The sequence below is a fragment of the Abramis brama genome, assembly GCF_963993115.1.
Source record: "Abramis brama genome assembly, chromosome: 4".
NCBI lineage: Eukaryota > Metazoa > Chordata > Actinopteri > Cypriniformes > Leuciscidae > Abramis > Abramis brama.
Genome location: NC_139966.1, coordinates 25262342 through 25273071, shown reverse-complemented (window position 1 = coordinate 25273071; position 10730 = coordinate 25262342).

Here is a 10730-nt window from a genome sequence, read left to right as displayed (position 1 = left end):
ACAGTAGAAAAGTATCAGTCTACACATGCGTTTTATATTTAATATGAGGGAAATATACATGTGACGTGACCAGGCTTGTGCACAATTCAGAATTGAATTGAGAATGACTCCTTAATTCCAATTCAATTCTTGAATTTGAATTGATGTCAAAAACAGGATCTAGAATTACAATTCGAATTTGAATTAAAGGAAGCAGAATTGCAATTCAATAAAAATTCAAAGAAATTCATATACATATTTTAAGTGAAGTGTTTAACAATGAAGCTTTACAGTATATGTCAGATATGATTGCATTATAAATGATATTAGTTTGAACTACTTCTACAGATTACATTAAAAGGATATGTTTTCCCCCAGCAATGAATGTTAAAAGCTCTAGTCACAGAACAAATAATTAAGTTTGATTTATTGTAATTGTAATTTTGTGGAACATGATGGAACATGACTCCATTTCCCAGAATGCTTTACTTTAACCAAGTATTTAAAATGGTTGCTAAACAATTTGAGGTGGACATTTATTTGAAAGCACAATTTTCAGAAGTCCCTTACAACTTCACTCTGCACCTGTTGAGAGAATCTTTAGTGTTGCAGGAAAGATATTCAGACCAGAACGGTGCAGACTCAATGAAGAAACATTTGAGGAGCTATTGAGAATTAGATGCAACAGTGTTGTTCAGTAATTTTTTGCATTGGAATAAATGATAACTGCATTTACAACAACTTTGTATTTGTGTGATTACTTTGAAATGAAAATTGCATTGGAACAAAACTATTAAACAACATTGAGGGGGTAATTTATTTCAAGAATTTGATCAATATCTATTTTAGAACAAAATGTATGCAGGGTTGAGGAGTAAATAGTTACGTGAAATGAAATTTCTGTTATTAAATTACAAAATTAATGTAATTGTATTTAGTTGTATTACTGAGGTAAAATGTTTAATTCAATTAGTTACTAATCAACTTAAAACGAAATGGCTTTGCATTGATAAAGTTATCCAAATAAAGTAATCCAAACCACATTTATAATGGGTAACTAATAACAGTAAGCAATAACATTTCCAAAGTAACCTTCCTAACACTGAATGCATGCGAGACTCAACACGTTCTTTCTGCTGTGTGACTGTGTGGAATTTCTTTGAATTGCCATGAATTTAATTCCATTTCCTGTCATTCCAATTCAAATTCAATTCAACGTCCTGTGGGGCGGAGTAAATTCAATTCAAATTCCAATTCATGAATTGAATGGAGGCCAATTCTTAAATTCTGAATTTTGCACAAGCCTGGACGTGACACAAAAAATCTTTAACTTTTAGGTGGCAAAATATTTTTTTAGTAATTCTATGAATTACACTGCGCAAAACAAAAGTAATACTACTCACCGGATGACGAAGGGTCGGCCTCCACGGAACATAAAATATTCTTTTTATTTTATTTTTCATGATCGCAGAAAAAAAACAATGTTATGGACGTGACAGTTCTCCGTTACGGACGTGACCGCTCTGAAAGCGACTTTAAAACTTTCACAGAGACCTCAAACAGAAAGCACAAAGCCTTTCTTTAAAGTGGATTTCGTTTTGTATTAATTGTATCTTAATTTTAATCAATGTTTCATCAACCAATTGCCTGGATTTAATAAATAAGATAAATATAGTAGAAAATAGATAATCATGACACGGAGTCGCCGGCGAGTGAACTGGACTCTTGTCTCATAAATTAACCGAAACTCAGCGTATAAGGTACTTGCCTCACAGACCTGAGAAACATATAGAAATCTTGACATGTCTTCCTTTAAACAGAACAATTCAAAACGAAAGAAAACAGATTGTTCTCTGCTTATGTAATCAGTATGAAAAGTGCATTTCTCTCTGGCGCGTTCACTACTGCGAAGATTGCGAGTCAGCATCGTCAAGGTCTCAAAACTCCTCCCGTAGCCCCTTAAATAAAAAACGAACAGTCCCTAATGTAAAAGCCTAATGTTCATTGGTCTAACGTTACACACGCGGGAGTAATGACGATGGGCCCTGCACTTTCTCCGGGTATGTTTATATTTTATAGCAAACTTTCCACGGACCCCCAGGCAGTGCGCCACAGACCCCACTTTGAGAACCACTGGCCTACAGTGTAGAGGCTCCGGCGTAGGTCCGACGCAGAAGTATAAACTGGGATTCAGAGGTCCTGGGTTGTAATCTGAACTCATTACAAAAGTTGTTAACTTTTTTTTACTCATCCAAACCAAATATGCTCATCATTGTTTGTATAACAAGAAGGGACACTTAAGTGTGCATTTCGTTTTGTGATTTCACCGGAAGCTCAGCACAGACACGCAAGAGGTTAATGTGGTGTTCGTTACCACGACTGCCATAGACTGTAAAAAAAGATGGACGAGGCTCTCTTCCATTGGTGAGAAGTGAAGCCGCCAGTGTCCCGATATGGTGCTGACATCTTGGGACTTAAAGGAGAACATTTACATTTTTTTGTAAATTTGGAGTGCTGTCAATACAGAGAACGACAAAAATCGGTGTTGCCTACACCATGTTATCCTCTTTTTAAAATTTGCACCCTGTTGACTTCAATGGGGCAAGTTTTAAACCTGCTTTTAGCCTCTTAACATCCTTGATGTGTCATTACAAGTGCCCAGCCAATGTGAGTGATTCCTTCAGAGTGAACACGGGTGAATCTGACTGCAGTAGATGTGAAAGATATGAATAAAAATGATGTTAGTTCAAACAGCGCACATACCTGTATTTACATCCTGTTTTCGGTCGAAGTCCAAAGTAATCGATTGTCGAGTTCACGCGCGTGATCATAAGTAACTAAACCTATGCGCGTGAACTCGACAATCGTGAACAATGACACATCAAGGATGTTAAGAGGCTAAAAGCAGGTTTAAAACTTGCCCCATTGAAGTCAACAGGGTGCAAATTTTAAAAAGAGGATAACACGGTGTAGGCAACACTGATTTTTGTCGTTGTTCTCTGTACTGACAGCACTCCAAATTTACAAAAAAATGAGCTCAATGTTAAAATTGACCGGAGTTCTCCTTTAAATCAAATCACAAGTATTGAATTGAAATCGTGAAATTTGTTTCAAGCAATAAAAAAAAAAGTAGCTTACCAGAAATTGTACCATATAAACATTGTAACATGTCAGTAAACCTAATACAATTCAGTTTAGTTACTAAAATGTTTTGACAATCACAATACACTTATTGTGATGCAAGATATTTTTTTTTACATCCCCCCCAATGCCGCCGCCCCACCACCCCCACTACCCGGAAAATCTCACTCCAAGCAAAACTCAAAAGTTGGCAGCTATGTTTTCCATCGCTAGCAGATAATCTAAGATAATCAAATTTTATAAGGTAACAAAAATCCAGTTTGGTGCTGTTTGACAGTGCGCGTACGCGCTCAGAAAAAGTGCATCATGTGAGAACAGAACGCCAATGAAATGTTTACCTGGCAGAGCTTTAAAGCACAAGCAAATAATGAACTTTTGTGATTGTGAATAAGTGCAGTGTCCTGTGAGTGTAACTCTACCGCTGCATTGCATTAACATGTGATGTGAATGTACGTCGAGTTTTACAGTATTGGAACTGAGGCGCCAGAACTGCAGCTGATAGAATGTGCGCTGTAGCAATATACTACCATATGTTAGTTTCCATGCTTATTGTGTTTCCACAGCAATGTTAGTGAGTAAATCTACTGAAATGGCCACCATAACAGTGGAGTGTGTGATGTGTAAGACGAGAAAGCCGTGTGCAGTGCGTATGCGGTACAGGAGCAGCAGGCGCTATAGTGTTTTCACATTTGATGTGTTTGCAGTTTGTAGGTTAACTGATCCGCGGCTGTACCAGAAACACATACTCACTATTTTTTATTTCAAATCCAGAAGTTATCAGCAATTTTTATTTAAAAAAACAGTTTTGTCAGCATTGCGATTCTCTTTGTACACATATACACTTTTTAATAGACGTATTCACGTTTAAACCCAATTTAATCAACGTATTATTCAATGCATTACTTCTATATAGATTTATATATTTTGTTGCTCAAGCAAGTGGTAAAATATTTAACCATGTATTTATATTAAAATCTGATTCGCAAACATTTTAAATTAAAACTTAAAATTGACAAAAACAGCAGACTCATACCTTTTCTTTTGCATTTAAATTTTAGTACAATAAATCTTGCATTTCACAAAGAACTTGTTTTTCCACCTCCACGAATGAGACGAGTGTCGTTCATTATGTCGCCTTGTTGAGGTAAATTGTAGTTTTCCTTGCTTTACCCCGGTCTTAAAGTAAAAAGATGACTATGAAAAATAGTAGTATTTAATTAAATACATTTATCTAAGTCCATTTTTGGCTATAGATCTCAAAACTCCTCCAGTAGCCCCTTAAATAAAACACGAACAGTTCTAACCAGAAGGTTCATTAAAAAAAAATGTAGCCTATTGCTTTTCTATTGGCCATTATTGGGGTGTATCAGTCTGCTGCCGGATCACATTAACTCCCAGAGAGGGGACATTCTAAAGCGCTTATCGTGAAAAACGCTTAACGTGGCTTTACTGTACAAAGACAGTGATATTAAAAGATCAAACTCAGTACACATCATATTAATAAACCATACTATGTATAAAAAATTAGATGAGCCCAGAATATGAATGCAATGCATTTAATTACACATTAAGCATTTTCCTCCCATAGAAAACCGTTATAAGAAAACGCTGTGGAGTAAAAAAAAAAACGTTTCCTCTTTATCTCCCTTTTGTGAACACGCCCCTATTTAGAGCACATGGTTGCCTACAACCTATCACAAATCTTTGTTTTTGAATCGTCCAATCACCACACAATGTAATCTTTTGAAATGCATGTAACTGTCATCTGTAGGTATATACATATAGGTAAGACACTGTCAGTAGTGGCACCACAACCTGTCATTTGTGCAGTCGCCTTGCTAGAGTTGCTGTATAGGTCTTGCCGTCATTCAGATGGATTCAGATTTTTGGAATCGAAATTTCTTTATAAAAAGCCTTTTTAAAGGCTACAACTCATTTTCACTGGTGTCATACTAATTACCAGAGTATTCTTATTATATTATATTATATTATATTATATTATATTATATTATATTTGGTTGTATTACATTGTTTTGTCTTTTTTTCCCCTTTGTTGTATATGTATATGTATATTTTAGCAGGCTATTAATTTGTTGGGTAACATACCCTAGCTGCTTAGCTAGCTGCTAGTGACTTAAGTTGCTAGTCTCTAGTCACTGCTTCAAACTAACACGGCTCAATAGCGTTTCAAAGCTGTTTATCAGCCTTTCATTTATGTATAGCTACTTTTCCTCGGGGAAATTAAAAAAATAAAATAAATAAATAAATAATAATAATTATCTTTATAATTCCAAAATTGAGTGGGAGTAAAGGAAACGGGTTCTTTTTAGGCTCTCCTTGCAAAGGACTCTTTTCATAAAACGTTTACAGTCTGTTTGATTGTACTGATAGCATATGTTCACAAATTTCACAAGGTTTGCTGTTCTCAGACCCACGTTGGCGCTTTTGTAGAGACCTTATCCTACTTATTTTCGTGTACGCACTACCATTTTTCTGGTCTAGTTTTTCTTGTATTTATTTATTTTATCTCTTTCCTTATGTCTTTATCTATTATTTCTTTAAACACAAGAGGTTTAAGAAACCACCATAAACGAAAAGCTATATTTTTATACTGTAAACAGCTTAATACTGACTTTTGTTTTGTACAGGAATCACACTCAATTGAACAGGATGCTAACTTTTGGAAATCACAGTGGGGGGGTGACCTGTGGCTGTCTCATGGATCTGAGCACTCAGCTGGTGTTTGTATTTAAAAAAAACGCTTTAGTGGAAAAGTTTTAAACTACAAAAGCGGTCATTACATATTTCTAGTTCTAGAAATTGCTAGCGTAAATTATATTATAGTTAATGCTTATGGCTTCAAGTCTCAAACAGAGAACAACAGTTTTTTTGATAAATTGGAAGAACAACTCTTTTACTGGTTATCTAAATTCCCAAACTCTTTTATCGTTTTGGGTGGAGATTTTAATACCGTTTTAGATAATTGCCTGGATAGGTTACCTGCAAGGAATGCGGACTCCTCTAATATTTATGTGAAGACGCTCTTACATAGTTTTAATTTAACCGATATATGGAGAGATACTCACCCGCTACAGAAATCATATACATGGAGCAACAAAAAGTTATAAAGGCAGTCTCGCATTGATTTCTGGCTTATATACAAGGATCTGAAAAATGTAACTGCGAACATTCTACCATCGCCCCCATCTGATCATAAGACTATTCAAATTCTCATTCCTTCTTTCTCTCCCGGTTCTCCTAAAACCTCTTATTAGAAACTTAATAGCACACTCCTTAAACACAAGGAAGTGACTTCTAAGATTGAGAGTTTTATTCGGCTTTACTGGGACAAAGCTCAAATTGAAAACTTTTTTTAGCAATAACTGGGAGTTGTTAAAGTACGAAATTGCTAAATTTCTCAGGAAATACAGTAGTGATTTAGCTAAAAAAAGAAGAACAGAGGAAAAATGACACTATACTTAAAATTGCATCCTTAACTTCTAAGCCTTTAGATGTACTTACTGAGTCAGAACAGTTGGAGCTTACTAATTATGGTGTAAGATCACTTTCAAAAAGATGTACGCACAACTTTAAGCATTCATATTCGTATATTTTTAAACATGTGTGCGTAAATTAACATAGGCACGCAAAATTACGCTTTCATACACGTGAGTCAATAAAGTTACATTTGTGTTTTTATATGAGTGCAGCTATGACTGTAAACATTCACGAGTACAACTCTGATTTCTACGACTACGAATTCTTCAATATGAACACAAATTCAAGTTTGTGGGTACGAGTAAAGAACAGAACAATGACGTCACTGCCGTCACAGGGCAGGTAGTCGAACCTTGATTCCCCATCTAACGCGCATGCGTCAAAGGCGAAAGATGGCTAACAACATACCTGACGCTGCTAGCCTAGGCTCAGCATCGCAGGTAAAGTAAATAACGTGTTTATTCAACATTTTTATACGATTTTACTATTTTGATAGCACTTTATAATGATATACATTTCTGCAACTCATAGACGTTATTGCTTTAGCTTGCAACCTAACGGTATTTATGTCACGGGGTGACTAAAAACGGAACCTTATGTGTGGAAATTGTGTGCGGGGGGTGGGGGGGTGAGAGAGAGTGTGTGTTTTTGCTGTTCACTCGCAGTCACAGCTGTCCATTAACCTCTTCTCTGCCTGAGCCCTGAGAGTGTACAGCTACGCTGGTGAAATGCGTAACCTCCTCTGCCTGAGCCCTGTGAGTGTACAGCTACGCTGGTGAAATACGTAACCTCCTCTGCCTGAGCCCTGTGAGTGTGCAGCTACGCTGGTGAAATACGTAACCTCCTCTGCCTGAGCCCTGTGAGTGTACAGCTGCGCTGGTGAAATACTATTAACCTCTTCTCTGCCTGAGCTGTGTGAGTGTACAGCTACGCTGGTGAAATACGTAACCTCCTCTGCCTGAGCCCTGTGAGTGTACAGCTACGCTGGTGAAATACGTAACCTCCTCTGCCTGAGCCCTGTGAGTGTACAGCTGCGCTGGTGAAATACTATTAACCTCTTCTCTGCCTGAGCCCTGTGAGTGTACAGCTGCGCTGGTGAAATACTATTAACCTCTTCTCTGCCTGAGCCCTGTGAGTGTACAGCTACGCTGGTGAAATACGTAACCTCCTCTGCCTGAGCCCTGTGAGTGTACAGCTGCGCTGGTGAAATACTATTAACCTCTTCTCTGCCTGAGCTGTGTGAGTGTACAGCTACGCTGGTGAAATACGTAACCTCCTCTGCCTGAGCCCTGTGAGTGTACAGCTACGCTGGTGAAATACGTAACCTCCTCTGCCTGAGCCCTGTGAGTGTACAGCTGCGCTGGTGAAATACTATTAACCTCTTCTCTGCCTGAGCCCTGTGAGTGTACAGCTACGCTGGTGAAATACGTAACCTCCTCTGCCTGAGCCCTGTGAGTGTGCAGCTACGCTGGTGAAATACGTAACCTCCTCTGCCTGAGCCCTGTGAGTGTACAGCTGCGCTGGTGAAATACTATTAACCTCTTCTCTGCCTGAGCTGTGTGAGTGTACAGCTACGCTGGTGAAATACGTAACCTCCTCTGCCTGAGCCCTGTGAGTGTACAGCTACGCTGGTGAAATACGTAACCTCCTCTGCCTGAGCCCTGTGAGTGTACAGCTGCGCTGGTGAAATACTATTAACCTCTTCTCTGCCTGAGCCCTGTGAGTGTACAGCTGCGCTGGTGAAATACTATTAACCTCTTCTCTGCCTGAGCCCTGTGAGTGTACAGCTGCGCTGGTGAAATACTATTAACCTCTTCTCTGCCTGAGCCCTGTGAGTGTACAGCTGCGCTGGTGAAATACTATTAACCTCTTCTCTGCCTGAGCCCTGTGAGTGTACAGCTGCGCTGGTGAAATACTATTAACCTCTTCTCTGCCTGAGCCCTGTGAGTGTACAGCTACGCTGGTGAAATACGTAACCTCCTCTGCCTGAGCCCTGTGAGTGTACAGCTGCGCTGGTGAAATACTATTAACCTCTTCTCTGCCTGAGCTGTGTGAGTGTACAGCTACGCTGGTGAAATACGTAACCTCCTCTGCCTGAGCCTTGTGAGTGTACAGCTACGCTGGTGAAATACGTAACCTCCTCTGCCTGAGCCCTGTGAGTGTACAGCTGCGCTGGTGAAATACTATTAACCTCTTCTCTGCCTGAGCCCTGTGAGTGTACAGCTACGCTGGTGAAATACGTAACCTCCTCTGCCTGAGCCCTGTGAGTGTACAGCTGCGCTGGTGAAATACTATTAACCTCTTCTCTGCCTGAGCCCTGTGAGTGTACAGCTACGCTGGTGAAATACGTAACCTCCTCTGCCTGAGCCCTGTGAGTGTACAGCTGCGCTGGTGAAATACTATTAACCTCTTCTCTGCCTGAGCCCTGTGAGTGTACAGCTACGCTGGTGAAATACGTAACCTCCTCTGCCTGAGCCCTGTGAGTGTGCAGCTACGCTGGTGAAATACGTAACCTCCTCTGCCTGAGCCCTGTGAGTGTACAGCTGCGCTGGTGAAATACTATTAACCTCTTCTCTGCCTGAGCTGTGTGAGTGTGCAGCTACGCTGGTGAAATACGTAACCTCCTCTGCCTGAGCCCTGTGAGTGTACAGCTGCGCTGGTGAAATACTATTAACCTCTTCTCTGCCTGAGCCCTGTGAGTGTACAGCTGCGCTGGTGAAATACTATTAACCTCTTCTCTGCCTGAGCCCTGTGAGTGTACAGCTACGCTGGTGAAATACGTAACCTCCTCTGCCTGAGCCCTGTGAGTGTGCAGCTACGCTGGTGAAATACGTAACCTCCTCTGCCTGAGCCCTGTGAGTGTACAGCTGCGCTGGTGAAATACTATTAACCTCTTCTCTGCCTGAGCTGTGTGAGTGTACAGCTACGCTGGTGAAATACGTAACCTCCTCTGCCTGAGCCCTGTGAGTGTACAGCTACGCTGGTGAAATACGTAACCTCCTCTGCCTGAGCCCTGTGAGTGTACAGCTGCGCTGGTGAAATACTATTAACCTCTTCTCTGCCTGAGCCCTGTGAGTGTACAGCTACGCTGGTGAAATACGTAACCTCCTCTGCCTGAGCCCTGTGAGTGTGCAGCTACGCTGGTGAAATACGTAACCTCCTCTGCCTGAGCCCTGTGAGTGGACAGCTACGCTGGTGAAATACTATTAACCTCTTCTCTGCCTGAGCCCTGTGAGTGTACAGCTACGCTGGTGAAATACTATTAACCTCTTCTCTGCCTGAGCCCTGTGAGTGTACAGCTGCGCTGGTGAAATACTATTAACCTCTTCTCTGCCTGAGCCCTGTGAGTGTACAGCTACGCTGGTGAGATGCGTAACCTCCTCTGCCTGAGCCCTGTGAGTGTACAGCTGCGCTGGTGATTTACGAAACCTCTCCTCTGCGATTGAGGGTAATAAAATAACGTTTAATTAACTTATTGATAAGCAATGCAACATTTATTCAAAACCAGTCATTCAAGGTCATCAGTACATTCATGCATTATATTAGCCAGGCAGTCAGTTGCTTGAGACCAGCCGCAGGAGGTATGGACTGCATGGGTTCGGACGAGCTTGCTTTTTGATCTGAATGTGGACCAAGACACAGGCGTTGACAAGCCCTACTATGATTAATGTGTTTTGCAGGTGTTCTGTATGGTGTTCTGTGTAATACAAAAAAATACCTATAGCTATAACATTTGGCATTTAGTTATTGTCTTTCTTATTACTCAGGTCCAATTAACAGACATCATAAGCACAGCCCAAAACCTGGTGTTGCTGTTGAGAAACAGTGCACTGGCAAATGTCATGCCAGTCAGTCAGGGCAGTACAGGAGAAGCTGCTGTTGGACAGGGAGCGCAGTCAGTGCCGACAGTGAGGCCTCAGCGTAATGACTCTGGACAGTCTGTGAAACAGGAAATGGCTCGGTAGGATACATGGGTCGTTTGTCTGCATTCATTTAGTAATTGCACACCCAGTGTAGGTACTTTGTGTAGGTATATTTTATGGAGCTGTCATTACCACTGTTGGATAAAACGTAAAGTAAACTGCATTTACCTTAACATAATCAGTCATTGA